The sequence below is a fragment of the Salvelinus namaycush genome, chromosome 1, assembly GCF_016432855.1.
Source record: "Salvelinus namaycush isolate Seneca chromosome 1, SaNama_1.0, whole genome shotgun sequence".
Taxonomy (NCBI): domain Eukaryota; kingdom Metazoa; phylum Chordata; class Actinopteri; order Salmoniformes; family Salmonidae; genus Salvelinus; species Salvelinus namaycush.
Window position 1 is genome coordinate 65,349,711 of NC_052307.1, and position 26,113 is coordinate 65,375,823.

The 26,113-nt window shown below is 46.2% G+C and overlaps 1 pseudogene; it reads left to right on the top strand.

Moving 5' to 3' along the window:
- The first annotated feature begins 9,064 nt into the window (after positions 1–9,064).
- LOC120052609 lies at positions 9,065–11,250 on the top strand (annotated as a pseudogene).
- Positions 11,251–26,113: the final 14,863 nt, after the last annotated feature.

Consider the following 26,113-nt stretch of genomic DNA (forward strand, 5'->3'; position numbering starts at 1 on the left):
GAACAGCCTCAATTCGTCGAGGGGTGGACTCTACAAGGTGTCGAAAGTGTGTCGGAATGTCCTTTGGGTGGTGGACCATTGTTGATACACACAGGAAACTGTTGAGCGTGAAAGATCCAGCAGTGTTGCAGTTCTTGACACAAAAGCCTGGCATCTACTACCATACCCTGTTCAAAGACACTTAAATTGTTCACCCTCTGAATGGCACACATACGCAATCCATGTCTCAATTGTCTCAACACTAAGAAATCCTTCTTTAACCTGTCTCCTCCCCTTCATCTACACTGATTGAAGTGGATTTAACAAGTGACATCAATAAGGGATCATAACTTTCACCTGGATTCACCTGGTCAGTCTATTTCATGTAGAGAGCCGGTGTTCCTAATGTTTTGTATACTCAGTGTACATGTATTCACAGCACATGAATACATACAAGCGCTCATATGCACAAACACACACACACAGCCTCCAGTACTTTCTGCATCCGAGCCAAAATTCTCACCTAATGGGGATGTGTGACACACACCAATGAGCCCAGCTGGGCCCCAACTACATTACAGCACATTGCAGACATCACACACAACCAGTGTGTACTTGAACTACTCAAGAATATTGCAGTGTTTTCATCTGGCACTCCCCTCTCCACCATTCTCTCCCTCTGTTTCTGCCTTTCTCAGGCTGTTATTCAGTAATTGAGTTGACAGTTAGAGGACACTTAAAGCTCGGTGCTTCCTAATCAGATGTAATCGGATGTTCACAATCATCGGGGGAAAGAAAACTGCCGAGCAGAAGGAACGTGTGTTTGTCTCTTGCTGCCACTACATTAAAATACACCATATATACAAAAGTATAATTTCAAATTTGTGGATTTGGTTATTTCAGCCACACTCTTTGCTGACAGGTATAAAACTGAAAAGCTCAGTGACTTTCAACATGACACCGTCATAGGATGCCTTCTTTCCAACAAGTCAGTTAGTCAAATTTCTGCCCTGCTAGAGCTGCCCCGGTCAACTGTAAGTGCTGTTATTGTGAAGTGGAAATGTTTAGGAGCAACAACGGCTCAGCCGTGAAGTGGTAGGTCACACAAGCTCAAAGAATGGGACAGTAAAAATCGTCTGTCCTCGGTTGCAACACTCACTACCGAGTTCCAAACTGCCTCTGGAAGCAAAGTCGGCACAATAACTGTTCGTCAGGAGCTTAATGAAATGGGTTTCCATGGCCGAACAGCCGCACACAGCCTAAGATCACCATGTACAATGCCAAGTGTTGGATGGAGTGGTATAAAGTTCGCCGCCATTGGACTCTGGAGACCTGTTCTCTGGAGTGATGAATTATATTTCACCAAAGCTACCTGCCCCAATGCATAGTGCCAACTGTACAGTTAGGTGGAGGAGGAATAATGGTCTGGGGCTGTTTGTCATGGTTTGGGCCCCTTGGTTCCAGTGAAGGGACATCTTAATGCTACAGTATACAATGACATTCTAGACAATTCTGTGCTTCCAACTTTGTGGCAACAGTTTGGGGAAGGCCCTTTCCTGTTTCAGCATGACAATGCCCCCATGCACAAAGCGTGGTCCAAACAGAAATGGTAAGTCGAGATTGGTGTGGAAGAACTTCACTGGCCTGCACAGAGCCCTGACCTCAACCCCATCGAACACCCTTGGGATTAATTGGAACGCTGACTGCGAGCCAGGCCTAATTACCCAAAATCAGTGCCCGACCTCACTAATGCTTTTGTGGTTGAATGGAAGCAATTTCCCGTAGCAATGTTCCATCATCTAGTGGAAAGTCTTCCCAAAATAATTGAGGCTGTTATAGCAGCAAAGGGGCACCAACTCCATATTAATGCCCATGATTTTGGAATGAGATGTTCGACGAGCAGGTGTCCACATACTTTTGGTCATGTAGTGTATGACGGCATCAAAAGTTCCGCCCTATTCCCAGCATTCAGCAGCAGTGTCTCTGTTGTCGTGTGTTACAGTACCAACACACTGCTCCTTCTAACACACACACACACATACACAAACAATGATAAAGACATCAAGAAGAGACATCGATATCACTGACATAGACAACTACAAACACATTGTTATAGAGAAAGAGTGAAACATCTCTCTAGAGAGGGAAACACAATAAAGCAAGAAAAATAGAAAGTGGCAGGCAAATAACTTGTTAGCAGGTCTACTTTGGCAATAAAGGAATTTCGCACAAATAATTTTGTGTTTACTTTTCTAAAATGGTCTGAATAGGAGAATGGCATCTTCAAGTGTGAAGAAAAGGCTGAAACTACCTCAAGCTAAAGCATGTCACAAATAAACAATATAATTTTGGTAAGTGAATAAACATTTTTAAATGTACAATAATTCCAACTCTTTCGACCCCATTGTGGCATTACTGGCATAAGTGTCTCTAAAGGTAGTAATTTCTAAGATGTCTAACTCTTATCACAGTTACAGCAGTAGTAATATGGGAACATAGTGAGAGACAGAGCACAGATGTACACGCCTCAGGGCAGTATGGGTAGAATGCACACAGTTCTCATGTTGTTCTCTCAGACTAATAAACGAACCATTATCATGTCAAATTAAGGCCATTACATCACCCGCAGCTCCACTCTTCAGGCTGAGACGTTGGGGGATGGGGGTGAAGTTGTGGATGCTGGTTTCCCAATGGTTCGGTACAGTCAGAGAAGGACTTAGGTCAGACTTCACTTAATTGGTTCTGGATAAGTTCTATTTAGTGTGGGATTTCCCTATTGGCCCCATTGCCAGTGCTTAACTCGGGCCCAAGCTCACAGGAACTGTACTGGCACCTCAAATGTTCTACAGCTTGAGTTCCGACACCTTAAATATTGGCTTAAAGTTCCAGCACCTAAATAAAACAGTACCGGGACCCAAAAATAGTACCGACACCTATTTCAGACCAAGTCAAGCACCGCCCATTGCCAACCAGGCAGCCTAAGGTCGTCGTCATCCAATCTTTTCAAAATGTTATGTTGCAAACATGGATTAAAACTATAGGTTTTGTGTGGGTGTTTGTCTGGATGAGGTTCACAGACTGGATTTATTGGTTATAAAATGCACAAAATACAGATAAATCTGGTGGAAAAGCAAAAAGTGATAAGATGTAAGCTTAGATATAGCCTAATAATGGGAGAACGACTATGACGGGGGAAGAAGAGCCCTAAAATGGGAAGTGGTCGATTAGGAGGAAGACGGTGGAAGTGGATGCCAGGTTTGAATCAAGCAGTGCGTTGAGCAAAATTGGTGAAGATGAATGGACAACAGTAGTGTCAAAGAATGTAACAAAAAGGAAATGATCTGAAGTTGGAGTGGAGGATAGATATTTGTGTATGTTAAGGTTGCATACAACCTTAAGTGCTAATATTCGGATTAATTGGATTTCTGTAGAACAGAGTAAGATTGCAGTAATTCTCAAAATAATCCATACAACAGAAGTATCGTGCTGTGAACTTCAGAGCAGAGAGCCCGTTAAGGGAGTCATCTCAGAGGTGACGATGGATGTTAAAATTGAATACATGAAGAGAATTCCTGGTGTAATTGGTGTCCGGCGCCTTACCCGTTCGTGAATGGAAAAAAATAAGAAAGTCTGTCGTCCTGTTTTATTTATTTATAAAGAGCACCTACCTACGAATGTGAAACTTGGTTATGTAAGATTCGCTGTAAGAGCTTTCTTCCCCAAACCATTGCAGTGTAAAAATTGCAAAGAATTTGGCCATGTTTCAAGTTTGTGCAGATGGATGGAGTATATTGAAGAACGGTGTGTAGAAGGACAGTGGTGTTGCAATTGTGGTGGGGATCATGATCCCGAGTTCCTGGAGTGTCCTGTAAGGGTGAAAGAGATTGAGGTGGCAAAAGTTAGAGCGGTCAATCGAATCTCCTATGTGGAGGCAATTAAAAGAGTTGAGAAAACAAGTGATGCTTGTGAATATATGGTAGTGGATGCACCACAGCTTGTCGTAAATGTTTGCTGCCATTCAAAAGATACCCTGTGTGTTATAAAGGTGGATTTTGTGGCGTTCATCGCCACAGTTATAAACTTTATGGCTCAAGTGTCAAAGAAGTCAAAGAAACTTATGGCTGCAGCAGAAATGTTTTTGAGACTTCAGGTGTTTACATCAGAAGACTTGAAGAGGCACTGGCGCCGGAAGACGGCTCGCCCTCCTAGGCTCCCCTTGAGCCTGTGTAGGGATCAGATCTGTTTTATTTTGAACAGAAAAGATTCTGGCCCAGTGAGACTGAGATTTTTAAAGAGAATGGATCCTTGCCTTCTGGAAGATCCATATGTGGTGTCAGGTTGGGCGGAGAAAAGGTTGGGGACTGTTGTTGGGTGAAAGTAACTTGAAGTGGACTCATGATGATTTTTTTGTTTCTACCACCCAGAGGGAATGGGCGCTTCTTCCCAAGCGCCTAGGTACAAGTACTGGGACTTTCTTTACTCCCCGGAGCAGGGCGCTGTTGAAAGGAGTGATAACTGGGTAAGTAAGGTAAGTTGGTATTGCAATTTTTCTACGAGGTGTAATGAACTCACACTCCAGAACAGTAGGTGGAAACACAGAGCTAGATAAGAGGAATAGATGAATAGGGAGGCCTTGAATGGCTTCACACTCCAGTACAGTAGGTGGCGGTGTATGCGCATCACGGTTGCAATCCGCCAATACACATTTAAAGTAGAAGAAGAACAATGTTCGTTTTAAAGCAGTTAACTGATTATGTGTCAGTGTATGCGGCCGAGTTGATGGCCTTGATTATAGGTTTGAAATGGGTGGAGGAGGTGAAACATTCAGAGTGGTGATCTGCTCTGATTTGGTTGCAGTGTTGAGTAGTGTGAAGAGGTCAGATAGGGGAGACTTGCTTGTGGAGATGATGTTGCTGTTAATGGGATTGGAGAGGATGGGAGTGGTGGTAAGCTTTTGCTGGGTTCTCACCCATGTGCATGTGGAGGGTAATGAGAAGGATCATGTGTTGGCTAAGAGTGCTGTGAGGCGAGAGGGGGTATATATTCAGGTCCCGCTGGGCCGCAGGGAATTCAAGTCCTTGATCCGAGCAAAAGGGCTCGATTTTTGGCAAAGGAAGTGGGATGCTAGTAGTAAGGGGAGCCAATTTTATCACGTGCAACGATCAGTAAAGGAAGAAGTAGGGAGTATGGGATGTAGGTGAGAGGAAGTTGTGTGGAGTAGACTACGGTTTGGGCATACAGGTTTGAATGCCACATTGTGAAAGGGCGACATGAAACAGGTCTGTGTGATGACTGTTTGGTGGAGGAAACGGTGGAGCATGTGTTGATATTTTGGGAATTATATAGCGTAGATAGGGAGAGATTGTGTGAAAGGGTTAGAGAGGCTGGACAGGGTTGGGGTTTGGGTGGTGTAGTGGGGGGAGGGAAGTGGTGTTTAGGGCTCTATTTCACTTTCTTAGAGGAACAGGACTAAGGAACAATTTTGTGTAGTTAGGCTGTGCCTGGCCTCACCCTCCACTACAGTAGGTGGAGGTGTATGCACCTTAAAAGTCGGATGCGATTCACCAACCCAATCCCTAAGAAGAAGAATCTGAAATCAATTAAAGGTAACCTGTAGTGGACTTGTGAAATTTGTTTGTGTTATTTATGACCAGAGTGAAAAGGTGCTTCGTGTCACGCAACTAGGGGTCAAGATCTGTTTCTTGCTTTGCTCTTAGGAATAGGGCACCATTGAAAGGAGTGATTTATGTGGTAGTGTTAAGTGTGGAGGTGTAGCAATTGAAGTTGAACATTCCTGGTGTTTGTGATGCCTGCTGTTTGGTGCCACGCACACCCAGTGGGGAGCATGGTGAAACAGAGGAGTCATTGTCAGTCCTTTTGAGTCAGTCTCTACCAGACAAAGTCATGTTAGGATATATCAGTTATCCTGTTAGAGCTTTTGTGCAGAATCTACTGCGCTATTTCAGGAGCAACGTTTATGGTCATGTTGCCCCAGTGTGTAAGAGGGAGATTCATGTGACAGAGGATTGTGAAGATTTGGTGGATAAAGTTGTTTGTCAATTGTAGGGGTGCTCATGTCGCTGGGGATCGGGCGTCTCCGGTGCTAGAGAGGCAGGTTGAGGTGGCCAGGGTCAGAGTAGTGCAGAGGGTGTCATATGCTGAAGCAATGAAGAAAGTGGAGGAGGATGGGTCAAGGGTGAGGGATCCTGAGAGGATCCCAGTGAGTAGTAGATTTGTGCCAGTACAGAGGGATAGGCCAATCAGTGAGTTATGCTTCAGTAAGGTTAGCTTCTTAGCATTCATAGTAATGGTTATCAACTGTACTGCAGAAATGGGAAGTAAATCACAGAAAATATATGTTGTGGTGGCAACTGCAGAGAAGTATTTGGGTATATGAGATTTAACTTCAGAAGAGTTACAGGGTGTGTTGAGGGGCAATTTCCCATCTTCCCAGGCTGTTGGCCTGAGGTAGGATCAGAGAGGGTTAAAGTAGTGGAATAGGGTGATGGGTTTTAATGAGTATAAAGTTAGTTGATGGGATGGTGCCACAGTGTCTCCTGACCCCTCCTGTCTCAGCCTCCAGTATTTATGCTGCAGTAGTTTGTGTCGGGGGGCTAGGGTCAGTTTGTTATATCTGGAGTACTTCTCCTGTCTTATCCGGTGTCCTGTGTGAATTTAAGTATGCTCTCTCTAATTCTCTCTTTCTTTCTCTCTCTCGGAGGACCTGAGCCCTAGGACGTTGCCTCAGGACTACCTGGCATGATGACTCCTTGCTGTCCCCAGTCCACCTGGCCGTGCTGCTGCTCCAGTTTCAACTGTTCTGCCTGCGGCTATGGAACCCTGACCTGTTCACCGGACGTGCTACCTGTCCCAGACCTGCTGTTTTCAACTCTCTAGAGAGCAGGAGCAGTAGAGATACTCTTAATGATCGGCTATGAAAAGCCAACTGACATTTACTCCTGAGGTGCTGACTTGCTGCACCCTCGACAACTACTGTGATTATTATTATTTGACCATGCTGGTCATTTATGAACATTTGAACATCTTGGCCATGTTCTGTTAATGTCTCCACCCGGCACAGCCAGAAGAGGACTGGCCACCCCTCATAGCCTGGTTCCTCTCTAGGTTTCTTCCTAGGTTTTGGCCTTTCTAGGGAGTTTTTCCTAGCCACCGTGCTTCTACACCTGCATTGCTTGCTGTTTGGGGTTTTAGGCTGGGTTTCTGTACAGCACTTTGAGATATCAGCTGATGTAAGAAGGGCTATATAAATACATTTGATTTGATAGGGTAATAAAAAATAAATGTGTTTTTATTTTTTTCTGATTCCCCTTTCAATCTAGTATCCTAAAGTGTAATGGATCTATAGTTCATTTGGGGGCGGTAATGCAACATATTGGATGCCAACCGCCGTTAAACCTCACCGAAGGAGAATAATAAAAATGTTCTTTCTTCGGGGGGGTACATCTGTCTCACTCTCGGAACAAACCACACACAGCTGCAGTGAAGTGTCTGCTGAGAAGCCAGCTGTGCTGAGCCAAAGAGGATGTTCGCTGATTTATCATTTGCTAGGTAGGAGTCAGAGTTGTGTAGTTTACGACCATGGAACAAAGTTAGTATTATTACCGGCAGTAAACTTTTTAAAGTTACAAACAAAAGATAACGACCGTAAGCGTTGTAATCGTGTGCCTGTTATGGAAGTGTTTGTACAGTAAACAAGCAAGGTATAGTAGCTAGTTAATGTTATTCAGAGATGGAGATGTTCCTTGACGCTAGAGAAACTAGCGTAGCTAGCTAACAAAATTTGTTTAGGCCTAAAAGGCGACCCGTAGTTTCCTGTTTAGCAACCTGGACTATGTCGCTGCATCTGCAAGGAGAGGGACACGTGTGCTGTTAGCAACTCACAGAATCATGTCCCGGCCCGTGTGATGTGTCACCACGAGGGGTGTGTGACCATTTAAACAACTTGCTAAGTTATGTATCCCTTACATAACTTAACAATTTAAATAAATTATTTTGCTTACTTGTTTTGCCTTTAGGCACGTTGTATGAAATGCCTAACGTTTAGCTAGCTTTATTTAGTAGGAGGTTAGCTAGTTAGTCAGGTGTAGCAAGCTGACCTGCCTGCTTGGTGTGGGTGCGTTCGTAAATTTGCTCTGACTATCTACTCCGATTTCAGAGCACTCTCGTCAGAGTATGCAAGAGCTTTATGAAGTTACGAACGCTCAACACCCGTTGAATATGGGCGTCGGCAAAAAAACGTGATTCAATTGTTGCCAGCAGCACAGTTAGTCACCAAAACTCTGAATAATATGAAAACAGCCTATGGCGAGTAAAATGGTCAGAGTGAGGTGTTCTCTCATTTGTGTCTGGAAGTAGCTAGCCAACGTTAGCCAGTTCGCTTGGGTGATTGACTGCGGTTGTGAGGTCAAAACGCTCAGATCAACCCTACTCTTCTTTGGCCGGAACGCTCCAAGAGTGAAACGCTCTGAATTTACAAACGCCCAGAGCGTGCTCTGGCACTCCAGATTGAATTTACAAACACACCCTGTTGCTTCAGATTTTTTAAAACCTTTAACTAGGCAAGGCAGTTAAGAACAAATTCTTATTTACAATTACTGCCTAGGAACAGTGGGATAATTGCCTTATTCAGGGGCAGAACAACAGATTTGTACCTTGTCAGCTCAGGGATTTGATCCACCAACCTTTCTGTTACTGGCCCAATGCCCAATGCTCTAACCACTAGGCTACCTGCAGCCCCAGAAATTGATTAATGTACACTGCCAAATGTCCATTTAACATAAGGCAAGGCCTACTATTCCATCATAGTTAAATCACATTAACAACAATGTAGCTAGACATATGAATCAGTAATCAACCACTGCCCATGCATATATAGAGTGACGGCAGTAGTTACACAGAGCTGGGACCGGGCATTAATGCATATAAACTAAAAAGTCATAAAAAAAAAAAAAACATTTTCCTGATATAATCTACATTATGCAGGGCACGCATGCATGCATTGCATAGTGTTGTGGATGTCATCATGTCACATTGTTTTTTTGCTGCAGGGCGTCCAGTGAAGAGGATGAGTTGGGGCCAGGGAGCGAGGAGGAAAGCTGGCAGCCAGCAGCCCACCGATGTGGAAGCCTTTGACCCGGAAGTGGTTGCGGAGGTCAGAGAACTCTTCAATAAAGTCAGGACATATGTCAAACCGGCCAATGAGGAGTGGTGTATTCCTGACCCCAGTGAAGCACTGAGACACCCGGCCCAGGACTACGTCCTCCTGCAGACCCTGAAGACGTCACTAAATGAGGTGAAGAACCGACTTAGCGATAAGGATCTGTAAGTCTGGCACCAACATACCAATTCCACCAACCATGCCGGGAAGGTCATTGGTACTGTGTGAGCCGCCGCCAATGCCGAGATCTGCACTCAGGCCTGGTGCAAGTTCTATGAGATCCTAGGCACCTTCAACCTTCTGCCAGAGGAGGCGTTGCAGAGCAGGGAGCTGAACACTGTTCACCTGTGTGAGGCTCCAGGGGCTTTCATTGCCGCTCTGAACCACTACCTCAAAACTAGCGAGCACACGCGCTACTGTGACTGGAGTTGGGCAGCCAACACACTCAACCCCTATCACAAGGCCAACGGAGGGGGCACCACCATCACAGACGACCGCCTCATTGCCAACACGCTGCCCTGGTGGTTCTTTGGCTCGGACAACACAGGAGACATCATGAGCCAGAGGCACCTGCTGGATCTGCAGAGCTTTGTGAATAACATGCGCAGTATTGATGTGGTGACGGCGGACGGGAGCTTTGACTGCCAAGGGAACCCTGATGAGCAGGAGGCCCTGGTTGCGTCGTTGCACTACTGCGAGGCTGCGGCCGCACTCTTCCTTCTGGGCCCATGCGGCTCATTTGTACTGAAGATGTTCACTCTGTACGAGCACTCCTCCGTCTGCCTGCTCTACCTGTTAAACTGCTCCTTCCGCTCCGTCAGCGTCATTATAAAGTGCTAGGATAATAATTATCTACAATTTCAGAATAATTTGATGAGTATAATATGAGATATTCAGTGACTGATGGCCACATCCTGGATTTCATTTTGGTGGATCTGTCATTTAGTATCAGTGAATTGTTTAATACAAACTTCTGCATAAAAATTTCAAGCCAGGCTTGAGCTGTTCTTCCTATTCCTGTGTGTAGGTGAGTTCTCTGCCGCGGGCCCGCTGGTTGTCTTGTAACAGTGGCCCCAGCTTGTTGCAGCGTTACGGGTCGGAGGCCCCTGGGCCAGAAGAATCAGATGGGCTCCTTTAACCAGCGGAGGGAGTTGCAGGCCCTGGTCTGGAAGGAGCGTGTTGGGAAGGGCCGCAACGCTGCCTGGGTGGAAGGGCACGGGCACGGGGGCATGCTGTGTGCTGGCAGGGCCGCTGGCAGAATGTCATATGGACACCTGGTTTGTGATAGTGGGGGCGGGCGGCCCTCCCTGTAGTCAGGAATTCACCATTCTGTGATGGGGGTTTATTGAACCACCTCAATTAAGTATTGGAGCAGGCATGCCCTAGGCTCAGGCATGGACAGGTCAGCTGCCTGGACTCTGGTCCCTCCCTGTAGCTCCTGCCCAATGGTTTGTACCACCTCCATCCTCTCTGAGGTGGCAGCCCTATGTGACATCACTCCCTGCAATGGCAAGGGAAACAGAAAGTGCCTAGTCTTTGGCAGAGCATCGTGTTGGGGGGATTTTGAGGAGCAGGCTGGGGGGTTGGCGCTGGAGTTCCGTTCTGAGCCCTCGTTACCACCTACGGCCCGCACCACTCTGCTTGACGGGGAGCCACAATATCAGAGAGACCTGCTGGGCTGCGTCCTGCTCTCCCTGCACCGCATGGTACCCGGCGACGCCCTCCTCCTGCCCCTCCTCTCTGCCTTTACCCGCGTAACCACGGCAACCGTCCTTTGCCTCCACCTGCCCTTCCGCTCCATCACCTTCAGGTGTCCTTCTCCTCCAGGTGCTGCGGGGGCGGTGCTGGTATGTGTAGGGTTCTGTCCAGAGGCTGCCGCTCGACTCCTTCCCCACCTCGGTGACCTGCAGGAGCGTATGGGCTGCCTGGCCAGGGGGGAAGAGGACACTGACAGTCTGCCTTCTGTTGGCCAGAGACAGGTACTGCAGTTTGTTCCCATGGAGGAGCTGCCCAAAGGAAAGCAGACAGTGTTCCTGTGGACCATGAACTCAGCCATCGCCCATCAACGGCTGCACCTGCTCATGCAGGCTTAGCTGGGGTCAACAGAGGGGCTCTGGGTGTCTCGGGTGGATTGTACCATATGTAACCGATGTGAAATGGCTAGCTAGTTAGCGGTGGTGCGCGCTAATAGCGTTTCAATTGGTGACGTCACTTGCTCTGAGACCTTGAAGGAGTTGTTCCCCTTGCTCTGCAAGGGCCGTAGCTTTTGTGGCGCGATGGGTAATGATGCTTCGTGGGTGACTGTTGTCTGTGTGCAGAGGGTCCCTGGTTCGAGCCCAGGTAGGGGCGAGAAGAGGGACAGAAGCAATACATAACCTGGCCTGAAGACAAGCACTGACTAGCTAATTTCTCTAGCCCCTACAGTGTTGACAGATGTGAAGGAAGTGGATAGGTGGAAGCTCCCCCTAAACTTAATCCCATCTGGTCCCTTCAGATCTGTATCACAGAAGTGGGATGGGGTTGTTTTTGGACCTTGCAACTTTCATTATTTAATAAGGGCACATTTGGTCCCTGTTTTGATGAAAATTAGAGGCAAGCAATGCGGTGAAGTACATTTATTTGATATCTTTTGATTGGTGCTGTGATTATTTTTTTTAATGATTGTCAACAGTTAATCTGTTTGAATTAGGACAACATTTGGTCACATTTCCCTGGGTCTCTGATCTAATGTATTTTTAGGACAGCACAATAACTCATGTACTGCTGATTCAAGTTATTTGAAGTAAAAAATACTTTTCATGTTAGTTTCACTATTAAATAAAAACATTATCATGCAGTTTGTTAGGAGTTAAAAAGCCTTTTTTGTGTAATTTTCCTGACACTGTCTAACCAGAAGTGACTAAATACAGTAGATTGTGTGACTGTGTTTTTACCTGGGGACTGCTGTGAAGGCTAGCAGTGCATACGCTGTTTCACTCTGCAGGGGTTTGAAGAAAATGTAGTCTTGCCTCTACGGCATCTATACTTAGACCCCATTTACACCTGATGTTAAACTAAAAATGAATACCTGATTATGTAGGATCTGATAATGTCCACGGCACAGCTGGCCTTGAAATGTCTCATATCAGTCTAACCTGCATTTTTGTGTTTTCTTTGGAATGATGCATCTAGTAGAACAGGTAGCCTGTGGTCAGATACTTTATTGAAGAAAATGGTTGGACCGAAATGTTGTGCTTTGGGTTTTGGGAATGTGCTGTGCAAGCCAATGTGTCCACGAAATGTGTTTTATATATACTTTTGTATTGGTTTTGTACATGTTTTGTTTGCCTTTGAAAAATACTATTTAATTTTTTATATTTATGTTCTGTTGAATATTTCAAGTGATTATATTTTTTTGGTGCAGGTGGTATTCCCTCAAAAAAATATTAACTTCACTGAATTTTTACCTAGTTTTCCCTTACTTTAGTCTTCTTTAGTGAACAGAAACGGAGGAGAGTTCGATTATTTATTTTCAAGATATTCACAACAAAGAGCCTGGAACACAGCCTTTTGTGAATACCAAGAAAAGTCTTCATTAGCAGAAGCTGTCAATCCTGGTGTCTACTTCGGGAAGAGGGTTTTCAAAGGTTTACCAAAGCGAGTGAGAACTCCCAGGGGTGCTCTGTAATGAACACAAGCTGCTGAAATCAGGGTAAAGAAAGATACTGGGAGATGAGTCCTCTTTCTCTTTGTTATGCTCTGAATTAGTTTTTATAAAACCATCCAAAAGCACAATAAAGCAAACTTCTGAGCTACAGCCCCGAGCCTTGTTTATACAGTACCAATGTACTGTCAGTACATGTTATAGGTAGATAATGTTCAACACATTCAGTTTGTCATTTTCACATTCTTCCTCTATCTCTCTCACGCTCTCTCTCTGTTCCCCCTTCTCTTTCTCAGCCCTCCTCCACTACAAACTCATCTCTGTTGTAACGTTGTTCCTCCTCCTCTTCATCCGAAAAGGAGTAGTGATTCGACCAAAATGCAGCGTTGGAATATGACATAATGATTTATTAAACAAGACGAAGACGAAACGAAATACACTTTGATAAACTACAAAACAAATAAACGATGTAGACAGACCTGGACACGAACTTACATATAACGTGAAGAACGCATGAACAGGAAACAGACTACATACAAAACGAACGAACGAACAAACAAAACCGAAACAGTCCCGTGTGGCGTAACATACAGACACTGACACAGGAGACAACCACCCACAAACAAACAATGTGACACCACCTACCTTAATATGATTCTCAATCAGAGGAGATGAAAACCACCTGCCTCTAATTGAGAACCATATCAGGTACCCATTAAACCAACATAGAAACACAAAACATAGACTGCCCACCCAAACTCACGTCCTGACCAACTAACACATACAAAACTAACAGAAAACAGGTCAGGAACGTGACATCTGTTGATTTCCATAGCTGTGGAGTGGAGGGCTTCAGTGAGTGTAGTGCGATCTAATGAATCGTTTTAATGGAACCATTGAATGATTCCGAGTAGAATCCCTGCTTTCGCTATGATTAACCAAATCCACTCACCATCTGTGAGTGAGGGTAGAGATGGGGTTTGGAAAGGGGGGAGAGTAGCCGAGTCGGCAGCTTTATGTAATATTTGAACAACTAGCATCTCCCCTGGCAAAATTCACATGCCAGCGACTACTAATGAAGGACTGAGCAGATGTCTGGATGAACAGAAAAGGAGAGGGAAACAAGCCACCCCTCTGCAGGTTCACTCAGATCAGAATGTGCGTGTGCGTGTGAGAGAGTGTTGAGGCAACAGCAGAACAGAGAATAGTGTTTGTCTTTTTCTATGTCTGGTTTATCAGAATCTTGCTGTGTAGATGAGGCTAAATGGTGAACCATATGATGGATGGCTAATGTTCTACAGGGTCACACACACACATTCTCACACTTTAAGCACTGACCTGGTATAAGGTCATTACCCACACATTGCCTTTGCTGAATAAATCAGTTTGAATCACACAAACGTGTACATGCATGCACACAGACACGCAGACACACTAACAATAGCTTGGAGAGTTTCAAAGGCATCAACTGAACATGGAAAAGCAATGTCCATTTGAATACATTATGTCTGTGTGACAGTGTGAGTTTACTGATTAACTTCTGTCTGTGTAATATACTATAGATTAATTTATGTCACAGAGAGTGAAATAGAGAGTGTGTGTGGGTAAGCGAGATAGATGACAATGAGTTATGATAGGCTTAAATTGGTGATAGAGATTGGTCAGGTGATTGGGCGACATTTACTGTAATTGTAATCCCTTTTCAGTGCTCCCAATTTGTTACTCTGTCACTGCTCTGTTCAATCCCAATCTGTACAAACACACACACACATACACATATGCTCGTTCATGATACACACATATCACAACTGCTGCTACCAGACTCTTAATTACCATTGTTAATAATGCACAATTTAAAAACTTGCCCCCCAATCCCCCCTTCCCTGATACGCACATGTGTACATATTGGACTATAAATTGTGCCTTACTGTATTATACTTATGCTAAAAGGTTTATTCTGTTCTACTGAGCCATTTACTTTATGTTCGTATTCTTCTATTTTATTCTTTCTTATTGTTGTTGCATTGTCAAGAAGGAACCTGCAAGTAAGCATTTTGTTGAACGGTGTATACAATATGTATCCTGTACATACGACTAATAAAACGCTAAACTTGAAACACACACACACACACACACACACTGGATGTTCTCTATGAACCCTGCCTCTTACACACTGAATGGATGAACCCCTTCCCCTGCCCCCTCTTCTGTGGATGGATGGTCTACACTGGTGGCATGATTCCAGCTACATCACAATCTGTGGAAAGCTTCTCCTTCCATATGTCCCTCCATCCATCCAGGAGTGAATCCAAATAGGGATCAGGGATGTAATCACAACACCAGAGAGAAAGGCCAAAGGTGAAGTGAATGGAGTGGAAAGGCCGTCCTCTTATAATAATTATAATTAATAATTATGGGGGGAACGTGTTGCATTGAAGATGTAGGGGCTTGTGTGGGAAATTACACTCTGCAAATCCCACCCTATGCCCCAGTGACGTTGTCCACCATGCCCCACGTCTGCCGCCCAGGCAGACTTGTGTGTCGATGTCAGCCATTGTGTGAAAGGGGGTATTTACTTTCTATGGGATGTCTCCAACCCTGGCTATAATAACAGACTGACATTGACATGTCATAGTGACAGTGTGTCAGACATAAATGGTTTACAGTGTCAGGGTTTTCGAATTATAACAGTATCGGCGTGTTTGGGTTTTTGGAATGATACATGTGTCACAGTGTGTTTCTGTTTGGAAATGATGGATTGGTGAAGTTCTGCATTTTGGGAATGATGGCGTGTGGGGATGACAACTCCATTCTGTGGCTGGTATCCCCTGAGACAAACTATCACACTGAGACACATTGGGATGCAGAGACTTGATATAAACACCAAAGAAAAGCACAGTGAAAAGCTGTTATCTGTTGCAGCAACACAACAACAGGACAGAGAGGCAGTCACCCTCCCTGTTCCTACACTTGCTCAGTTAAGAGAGAGAATAGATTTAAAGGAAGCAGGTAGAAAAAAGAGAGAGAAGAGTGATGAGACATGGGAAGGAAGAGAGGAAAGAGAGAGGGAGTACGGAGACAGGAAAACGAAGGAAGATGAAAGTAGGGGAGATGCAGGAAGAGAGGTAGAGAGAGAGTTTAAAGAAAGGGAGGCGTGTGAAGAGGTTTGAGAGACGCAGTTGTTCTGCTGAGCCCATTCTGTTTTCTCCCCAGATGCTTGCTACAGGCAGAGTGTCACGATCGTCAATGGGAGAGAGAGAGGACCAAGGCGCAGCGTGTGGAAAATACATCTTCTCTTTAATTGGAAGAAGGACAACGAAACAAAACAACAAACAGACGAACGTGAAGCTATCAAAAGACTAAGTGCAAACATGCAACATAGACACAGACAATTACCCACAAAAACCTAGTGCCTATGGCTGCCTTAAATATGGCTCCCAATCAGAGACAATTAATGACATCTGTCTCTGATTGAGAACCATTCAGGCAACCATAGACACAGCTAGACTTCTATACTAAACATAAACCCAACTACTCTAATAAACCCCCTAAACCTTACAACCACCCTAGACACTACAAAAAACACATACATTCCCCATGTCACACCCTGACCTAACTAAAATAATAAAGAAAACAAAGAATACTAAGGCCAGGGTGTGACACAGAGCCTTCTGAAAGAGAACTGTGAGAGGAGCTGGGACACTGTACTGTTCGCTTTACAATAAACATGCACATAGGAATAAATATAAAATAGAATAGAAATCATCAATGGCAAAGACTGGTAATCAAGTCAGGCCACGAACTGCAGTAATTAAAAAGCCGATGCTCAGGGGGGGCTTTAGTCTTTAATGAGGTATCTTCCAGTATGTGATTAACCAAGACGAGCTTGTTGGGTAAATGAGGAGTAGGTGCCCCTGTTATGTCATTGATTAACGAAGGACTTCTGTCCAGCCTCACAAAGTTGCTATGGTAATAAACATAAAGGGGGTGAGTGGGAGAGGGGGGGTCTCCAGCCAAATCAAAGACTGACCAATCAGATGAGAAGGTGAAGGGGTGTGAGGACATGGAGGGGTCACAAATCTCTCTGGATGGCAGGTGTTTTCCATCAATAAACAACAACAACAAATTAACCACTGACGCCTAGTCTGGATTGGAATATCCATCTTTGTCGTTACTTGAAAATATTTAATTCTGCCCCCCAGTTAAACGGCTGGTTTTATGGACTGAGTATGTACATCATGCTAGACTGTCTATGTATTGCTGACTCCAGATGATTTATGCTTTTGTCTCTTTAAAGTGTTCTTCATCAATGCTGTCTTTCTTCATGTATTTACATTCTGTCTTTCATTTGCTGTATGGAACAAATGAGGCCTGTGTGTTTTCATGTTTCCTAAAGATTTGAATTAAGCGTTTACTGATTTAATTAACATTTCTCCCCTAATCTGTGCTGATGTGATGAGTTGTCTGTCTGTGTTTGTGTGTGTGTGTGTATGTGTTTGTGAGAGAGAGAGAAAGAGTGTGTGTGTGTGTGTGCACTTGAAAGTGTGCATGTGCAACTGTGTGTGTATATGTGTGACTGGGTATGTGCATGCGTGCATGGTGGTACACAGAGCAGTCCCATAACACACACAGTGCCTTAGGTGAACTTCTGTACTGGTCGTATTTGGGAACAGAGCCAAAATTTGGGAATTCAATTCAAACACTCTTAACAACCAAGTGGAGCCTGCATAGTTGTAACGGCAGCCTTCCTCCTCTTCACGAGAAGAGAAGGTGTAGCAGGGATCGGACCAAGACGCAGCGTAGTCTCGGACGGCTCTGACGGCTCGGGACAGACGGACGGCTCTGACGGCTCGGGACAGACGGACGGCTCTGACGGCTCGGGACAGACGGACGGCTCTGACGGCTCGGGACAGACGGACGGCTCTGACGGCTCGGGACAGACGGACGGCTCAGATGGCGCTGGGCAGGCAGGCAGCTCAGATGGCGCTGGGCAGGCAGGCAGCTCAGATGGCGCTGGGCAGGCAGGCAGCTCAGACGGCGCTGGGCCGACGGCCGACTCTGACCTGCTGAGGCGCACAGTAGGCCTGGTGCGTGGTGCCGGAACTGGTGGTACCGGTTTGTAGACACGCACCTCAAGGCTAGTGCGGGGAGCAGGAACAGGGCACACTGGACTCTCGAGGCGCACTATAAGCCTGGTGCGTGGTACTGGCACTGGTGGTACCGGGCTGAGGGCACGCACCTCAGGGCGAGTGCGGGGAGAAGGAACAGTGCGTACAGGGCTCTGGAGACGCACAGGAGGCTTGGTGCGTGGTGTAGGCACTGGTGTTACTGGGCTGGGGCGAGGAGGTGGTGCCGGATATACCGGACCGTGAAGGCGTACTGGCTCCCTTGAGCACCGAGCCTGCCCAACCTTACCTGGTTGAATGATCCCCGTAGCCCGACCAGTGCGGGGAGGTGGAATAACCCGCACTGGGCTGTGCAGGCGAACCGGGGACACCATGCGTAAGGCTGGTGCCATGTACACCGGCCCGAGGAGACGCACTGGAGACCAGATGTGTTGAGCCGGCTTCATGACACCTGGCTCAATGCTCAATCTAGCCCGGCCGATACGTGGAGCTGGGATGTACCGCACCGGGCTATGCACACGTACAGGAGACACCGTGCGCTCTTCCGCATAACACGGTGTCTGCCCGTACTCTCACTTTCCACGGTAAGCCCGGGAAGTTGGCGCAGGTCTCCTACCTGACTTCGGCACACTCCCCTTTAGCACCCCCCCCCCCCCCCCCCCCAAGACATTTTTGGGGTTTCTTCTCGGGCTTCCTGGCCAGCCGTGTTCCCTCATAACACCGGTTCCCCTTCGCAGCTGCTTCCGCTCTCCTAGCTGCCTCCACCTGTTCCCATGGAAGGCGATCCTTACCAGCCAGGATCTCCTCCCATGTGTAGCAACCCTTTCCGTCCAACACGTCCTCCCAAGTCCATTCCTCCTGGTACCGCTGCTGCTGCTGCTGCCGCTGCTGCCCGTTACTACGCTGCTTGGTCCGAGTGTGGTGGGTGATTCTGTCCGCGGCAGCCTTCCTCCTCTTCACGAGAAGAGAAGGTGTAGCAGGGATCGGACCAAGACGCAGCGTAGTTTGTGCTCAACATATTTAATAATGACGATAAACGTGAACACTTAACAATTACAAAATAACAAAATGTGGCAAACCGATACAGTCCTAGCTGGTGCAGAGAAAACACAAAGACAGGAAACAACCACCCACAATCCCCAACACAAAACAAGCCACCTAAATATGATTCCCAATCAGAGACAACACAAAACACCTGCCTCTGATTGGGAACCATATTAGGCCAAACATAGAAACAGACAAACTAGACACACAACATAGAATGCCCACCCAGCTCACGTCCTGACCAACACTAAAACAAGCAAAACACACAAGAACTATGGTCAGAACGTGACAATAGTCTGACACTCTAATACTCTACTACTGCAGTCATCCCTCTAATGCTGTCACCCATCAACATAATGGAGATGCTTCAGTGTTTGTGTATATGATTAGATGAGGAATGGTACTGGTGGGACTGGTCTGAGGTCAGTCTTCTGTATTTATGATTTCTGTGCTGTGAGCTGGAGAAACTGACGCAAACACCCCTTTCAGTTTTATTGCAGTCTCGCTCCTCCTTCTTACATGACAATTTACTGTCATAACTCAGTGTCAGTGTGTGATAAATGGATGAATGTGCGATGATGTTTCTGTAAATTCCACATCTTCCTTTCCCCAACCTGTGTTGTGTGTGTTCATTGTGTTGTTATATCGCTGGAATGTGTTTCCATTTATCTTGGTAAGTGGAGGCCTTACGCTCCCCTTGCAGTAAGGGTTGTGATTGTATAGGCCCCAGCCCAGCTCAGAGTGAGGGTGTGTGGGTCGGGCCATCAAGTGGCTTTTCTCTTCCTGTCACTGTAAAGTGTAAACTAATGCCATGAAGCTTCTCTCATGCATTACAGTATGGCCATTAGTGCACTTATTGACCCCATGCGAGGGGTCTTTTATTCATGCTTTTAATCCTTTTAAGAGCTCCAATTGTGCTCCATTAATTGACACTACTTCAGTTTCCATGGAGACACAAGACGTTTTAATTTCCTTGCATTTATACACCCACTCGTTTACTTCTCGCCCTTTTCTATAAGCGCACGTGACAATGAGAAATCGTTACCATTTATGCAGAGGCACCTATTTATAGAGAGGGTATTTTCTGATCCAAAAATGGTTTGGGGTGAGTAATCCCCTTTGATGTGAGGCCTTGCTCACACTGGCTCAGATCAAAGCGCTAAAAAGTCCTATGCGTAAAGTTCCCTATAGCCTATGCTTTATGGCCTACTAAGCAAATCACTTGTCCTAAATTCTTGAATATACACTCTGAAAGGTGGTTGGTTATTTCATGACAGGAATATGACTAATCGAATTGCACAAGCCATATGACTAATAAGTATTCAGACCCCTTGACTTTTTCCACATTTTGTTACGTTACAGCCTAATTCTAAAATTTATTAAATTACACACAATATCCCATAATGACAAAGTGAAAACAGAAATGTTTGCAAATGTATTACAAATAAAAAACAGAAATACCAAATTTACATAAGTATTCAGACCCTTTGCTATGAGACTCGAAATTGAGATCAGGTGCATCCTGTTTCTATTGATCATCCTTGAGATGTTTCTACAACTCGATTGAAGTCCACCTGTGGTAGATTCAATTGATTGGACATGATTTGGAAAGCCCAAAACATTGTCAAAGACTCCAGTCACCCAAGTCATAGGCTGTTCTCTCTGCTACCGCACAGCAAGCGGTACCAGAGCACCAAGTCTAGGACCAAAAGGCTCCTTAACAGCTTCTACCCCCAAGCAATGAGACTGCTGAACAATTAATAAAATGGCCACCCGGACTATTTACATTGACCCCCCCCTCCATGTCTATGCATAGTCACCTCACCCCTGCCTACATGTACAAATTACCTCGACTAACCTGTACTCCCGCACATTGACTCGGTACCGGTACCCCCTGTATATAGCCTCGTTATTGTTATTTTATTGTGTTACTTTTTATAATTTTTTACTTTAGTTTATTTGGTAAATATTTTATTAACTCTTTCTTGAACTGCACTGTTGGCTAAGGGCTTGTAAGCGTTTCACGGTAAGGTCTACTACACCTGTTGTATGTGACAAATAAAGTTTGATTTGATTTGAAACAAGATTCTCTGGTCTGATGAAACCAAGATTGAACTCTTTAGCCTGAAAGCCAAGCGTCATGTCTGGAGGAAACCTGGCACCATCCCTACGGTGAAGCATTGTGGTGGCAGCATCATGCTGTGGGGATGTTTTTCTGCGGCAGGGACTGGGAGACTGGTCAGGATCGAGGGAAACGTGAATGGAGCAAAGTACAGAGAGATCCTTAATGAAAACCTGCTCCAGAGGGCTCAGGAGCTCAGGCTGGGGTGAAGGTTAATCTTCCAACAGGACAATGACCCTAAGCACACAGACAAGACAATGCAGGTGTGGCTTTGGGACAAATCTCTGAAAGTCCTTGAGTGGCCCAGCCAGAGCTCGGATTTGAACCCAATCGAACATTTGTCATATTTCAGTTGTTTATTTTTAATAAATTAGGCAAAATGTCTAAAAAACAGTTTTTGCTTTGTCATTATGGGGTATTGTGTGTAGATTGATGAGGGAAAAAAGTATTTCATTAATTGTAGAATAAGGCTGTGTCGTGTCTTTGGCATCATTAAAACTGAAGACTTATTTATCAGATTCCAAGAACACAGGATGAGATGTTACTATCCTTTGTGCAAGCACTTCCAAGAGTTCATGAACAGTGAGACTGGTGAAATTTGGGGAGCGCATCGTCAGTAGTGTACCTTTGGTTCCTAGGGTGTTTCGGCCTTTCACACTATACACCCTCCCCAAAGGCGGCCAGCGACAGGGTGATCAATCCTACGCTTGCGTCCCATTCCCAATTAGTCATAGGAGTTGCCTTGTTGTTGATAGCCAACATCCCATGGGACTATGCATGGCAGGGGCGTCTTCCTCCCTGAGTCAAGCATTGTTGACCGCATACCTCCTGGCCCTCTCACTTTGGGGCCCAGCTGGGGTCTTTCCTCTTCATCCAGAGCCATTGACTGCTGCCTTCTGCCGCCTCTGATACAGCTTTGATTGCCGAACGCTGGCTCTGGCCCTTAATTCCCAGGTCTCTAAGCAGTCTGGTTGTAGATGTTGCCACAAAACCTCTGCAGCCCACCTCCACTGGTCGGACTTCTGTGTTCCAGCCATGATGCCGTGCTTCGGCAGCTAGATCGGCATAGCGCAGATGTTTTCGCTCATAAGCCTCATCTACTGAGTCCTCCCAGGGTACTGTGAGCTCAATGATGAAGACCTTCTTGCGCGAACGGGACCAGAGCACCATGTCAGGTCTTAGGGTGGTGGTTGCGATCTCCGGAGGAAACACAAGTTGCCGGCCAATGTCAGCTAGCATTTTCCAGTCGCGGGCCAAGCGCAGCTGGTCTCGCTCTAATGGTGTAGAGCCGCTCTTCGGTGGTTTAGCCCCTTCGCGGACAAAGGTCGTCCGTAAGGGGTGTGATGCTGCTGGGGGTGGTAGGGAGTTGGTGGCAGCTCGCTTGTCCTCCAGGGCGGACGCAAGGTTTTTAAGGACTTGGTTGTGACGCCAAGTGTAGCGTCCTTGGGTGAGGCTTGTTTTACACCCTGTGAGAATGTGCCTGAGGTTGGCTGGCATGGAACAGAGGGCACAGTCCGAACCTTCACCATACCATTGGTGAAGATTAACTGGTGTTGGAAGGACGTCATATGTTGCTCTGATGGAAAAGCTCAACCGCCTCGCTTCCATGGCCCACAGATCCTTCCAGCTGATCTTCCTCTTCTCCACACTGTCCCATCGAGTCCACTGTCCCTGTTTGGCAAGAGAGACTGCCTTGGCCCACCTTGCAGCCTCCTCCTGATGGCGTACTTCCTGCACTACCATCTTCCGCCGCTCTGGTGCAGTGGCCTTACTCCAAGCAGCACGGCTAGTTAGCCCAAGGCCTCCTCTCCCTTGCTGAACATGACCCACAATGTCAGCATGTCTGAGGGCTGCTGTTGCCTCCTGGACTGCTTTTCCTGGCCTCCATTTGCGCCCAGTTGCCAAGGTCAGTGCGTTGTTGCTCACCACTGGGTCTCGAGATTCATTCAGTGTCATCTGGAGCCTGGTTTTTGCACACTTGAATTCCTCTGTTAGACTGGTGAGGGGCAGCTTGAGGACACCATCTCCATAGAGGCCTATGGTGGTAAGGCATCGTGGAACTCTGAGCCACTTCTTTAAGTAGCCTGTGACTCCTCTTTCCATCTTCTCCACTGTTGAGATTGGAACCTCATACACTGCTAGGGGCCACAACACCCGGGGTAGGAGACCAAACTGCAGACACCAGGCATTTAACTTTCCAGGTAGCTGGGTGTTGTCGATGGACTGTAGGCTACTACTGATGTCTTTGCGCAGCTGTTGCACCTGGTCTTTGTCCTTCAGGCTTGCATCATACCACCTTCCAAGGCTTTTTACCGGCTGCTCAGACACTGTTGGGATTTGGTCATCTCCGATGAAGAATTTCAGGTCAGAGAGTACTCCCTTCACAATCGAGATGCTGCGTGACTTGTATGGTTTAATCTTTATACGGGCCCAGCTGATGTTCTCCTCGAGTTTTCTGAGCAGTCTCCTGGTGCATGGGACAGTGGTGGTCAATGTTGTAATGTCGTCCATGTAGGCTCTGAGTGGAGGGAGGCGGAAACCAGAGTCGACTCGCTGTCCACCAGCAACCCATTTTGAGGATCTGATGATAACCTCCATTGCCATTATGAATGCCAACGGAGAAATGGTACATCCCGCCATTATACCTACATCCAGGCACTGCCATGAGGTGGTGAACTCTGAGGTGGTGAAGCAGAACTGCAGATCCTGGAAGTACGACTTCACCAGGGTTGTGATGGTGTCCGGTATGTGGAAAAATCTGAAGGCAGACCACAGGAGTTCATGGGGCACAGAGCCAAATGCATTGGCGAGGTCGAGGAAGACTACATGGAGGTCCCTTTTCTCCACCTTGGCCATTTGGATCTGGTGCCAGATCATGCTGGAATGTTCCAAGCAGCCAGAGAACCCTGATATTCCTGCCTTCTGTACAGATGTATCGACGTACGCATTCCTTTGCAGGTACTCGGCCATCCTCTGGGCAATGACCCTAAAGAAGATTTTACCCTCGACATTCAGTAAGGAGATTGGGCGGAATTGGCTGATGTTCACTGCATCCTTCTCCTTAGGGATCAGGACCCCGCCTGCCCTACGCCACACTTTGGGTATTATCTTCTTTTGCCAAGCTGTTCTCATAAGCCTCCAGAGGACCCTCAGGACGTCTGGTGCGTTCTTATACACTTTGTACGGGACTCCATTTGGCCCCGGGGCTGATGCTGTTCTTGCCCATCGAACTGTGTTTTCCACCTCTTTCCATGTCGGAGGGCTGGTCTCAATATGATGTTCCGGGGGTTCAATGGGTGGGATATCTGATGGGATGGCCAGATGTTCATGTCGCTTTGAGTCAAAGTTTGTTGTTATCAGGTGCTCCTCTAGGTCTTTCTTTGTTGTTTTTAGAGCTCCACTTTTTTCCTTCGTGAAGAGACTTTTAAGGAACTTGAAGGGATCTTTATAGAATCGAGTTCTAGTTTGTTCTTTCTTCCTTCTGCGTTTCCGTAGGTTCTCTGCTCTACAGAGGGATGCCAACCGGGTTTTAATGTCAGCCTGAAGTGCCTCTATGCCCTCCTTTTCCACTTCCGAGGCCTTCTTCCACTGTTTCTTAAGCTGTCTCCTTTCTTGAACGAGGCGCTTGATTTCTTGTTGCCTCCTGGAAACTGGTGGGGTTGGAACCTTTCTCCCGCCTTTTGCCTCTTGCACTCCAAAGCTTTCTGCCCCGTACTCATAGATGATGTCCCCCATCCTCTCCAAGTTCTTCTCCACTGTGCCTCGAAGTTTCTCGAGGGTCAAGGTAAGGTCGGTATTCACTGCTTCCCACAACTTCTTGTCACTGGCGCCAGGCCACTTCACATACGGTCTGTGCCCTGGTAGTCTCCTCTCGACTGCAGGTCTGGGAGGCTGGGTGAGTTCCACTCCTGTTGTTGGTTCCACCTCAGTTGTTACTTCGGTGCTTGAGTTTACGTCCTCCATGACAGTGGTACTGATGCACTGCAAACTATGGTTTGCGTCCAGTTGCTGTGCTTCATTCGACTGATTTGATCGCTTTCGCAGAAAGTGATCAATGCGAGGCCTCTGTCTCTCTTTACCCAAACACCCCTTCTACCCCTGGTGGATCCTCAACCCATGGTGTGATGTAACTTTCCTCCAACCACAGACACATACCTGCATCTGTTTGTGGCCCGCTGTTGCAGCGGAACTTGTGACAGTTGCTGTGGTGTTCTCTTGTGCTGTGCTCTCATTACTCGTAGTCGTTTCCGGTCCAGTCGTTACCATGTTGTCAGCCGATGAGTCATCTTCCGCCCCCGCTCTCGCAGACTCTAGGGGTATTCTCGTATGTTGACTTTCTGTAGCTAAAAGCGGGTGTTTCCAACATACTGCGAAGCATGGGAAACTACAGAAATGGGAAGCTACCCCATGACTGTCCCAGTGGGGTCTATTCCCTCCTGTCAGCCGTCTCTCCGTGCCGCCACAAGGACTTTCCCCTGTTATCAAATAACTCTTTAATTATTATTACGCGATTAAACTGTTTAATCATGTAACTCCAATTAACTAGGAAGTCGGGGCACCAAGGAAAATATTCAGATTACGAAGTTATCATTTTCCTAATATAACTTTCAGATATTTTAATATCTGATCAATTAGTCTTCGAATTAATGAATTATTCTTTACCTCACGTTAGTCTCATTCCAAACGTCGTAAATTGTTGGTTATCTGCACGAACCCAGTCTTCACTATGAGTCATCAATACCTCAATTGTCGTAAATCATTTATTTACTAACTAAGTAATTCACAGAACTGCATAACAAAGAGTAGATATGATTACAAGGAAATTATAGGGGAATGTGCCCTAGTGGGCTAAACCGGCATGGCGGCTTGGTGGACAAAAGACTGAGGGGCGCGAAAGATAAAAGACGCTACAAAGTTGATAATTATAACAATTGAAATGCTAATCCTTTGCACATGAACGCTCACTCATTCGGGAATAATTGCAATCAATATATATATTTACACTCAGTTTGTCACATGAT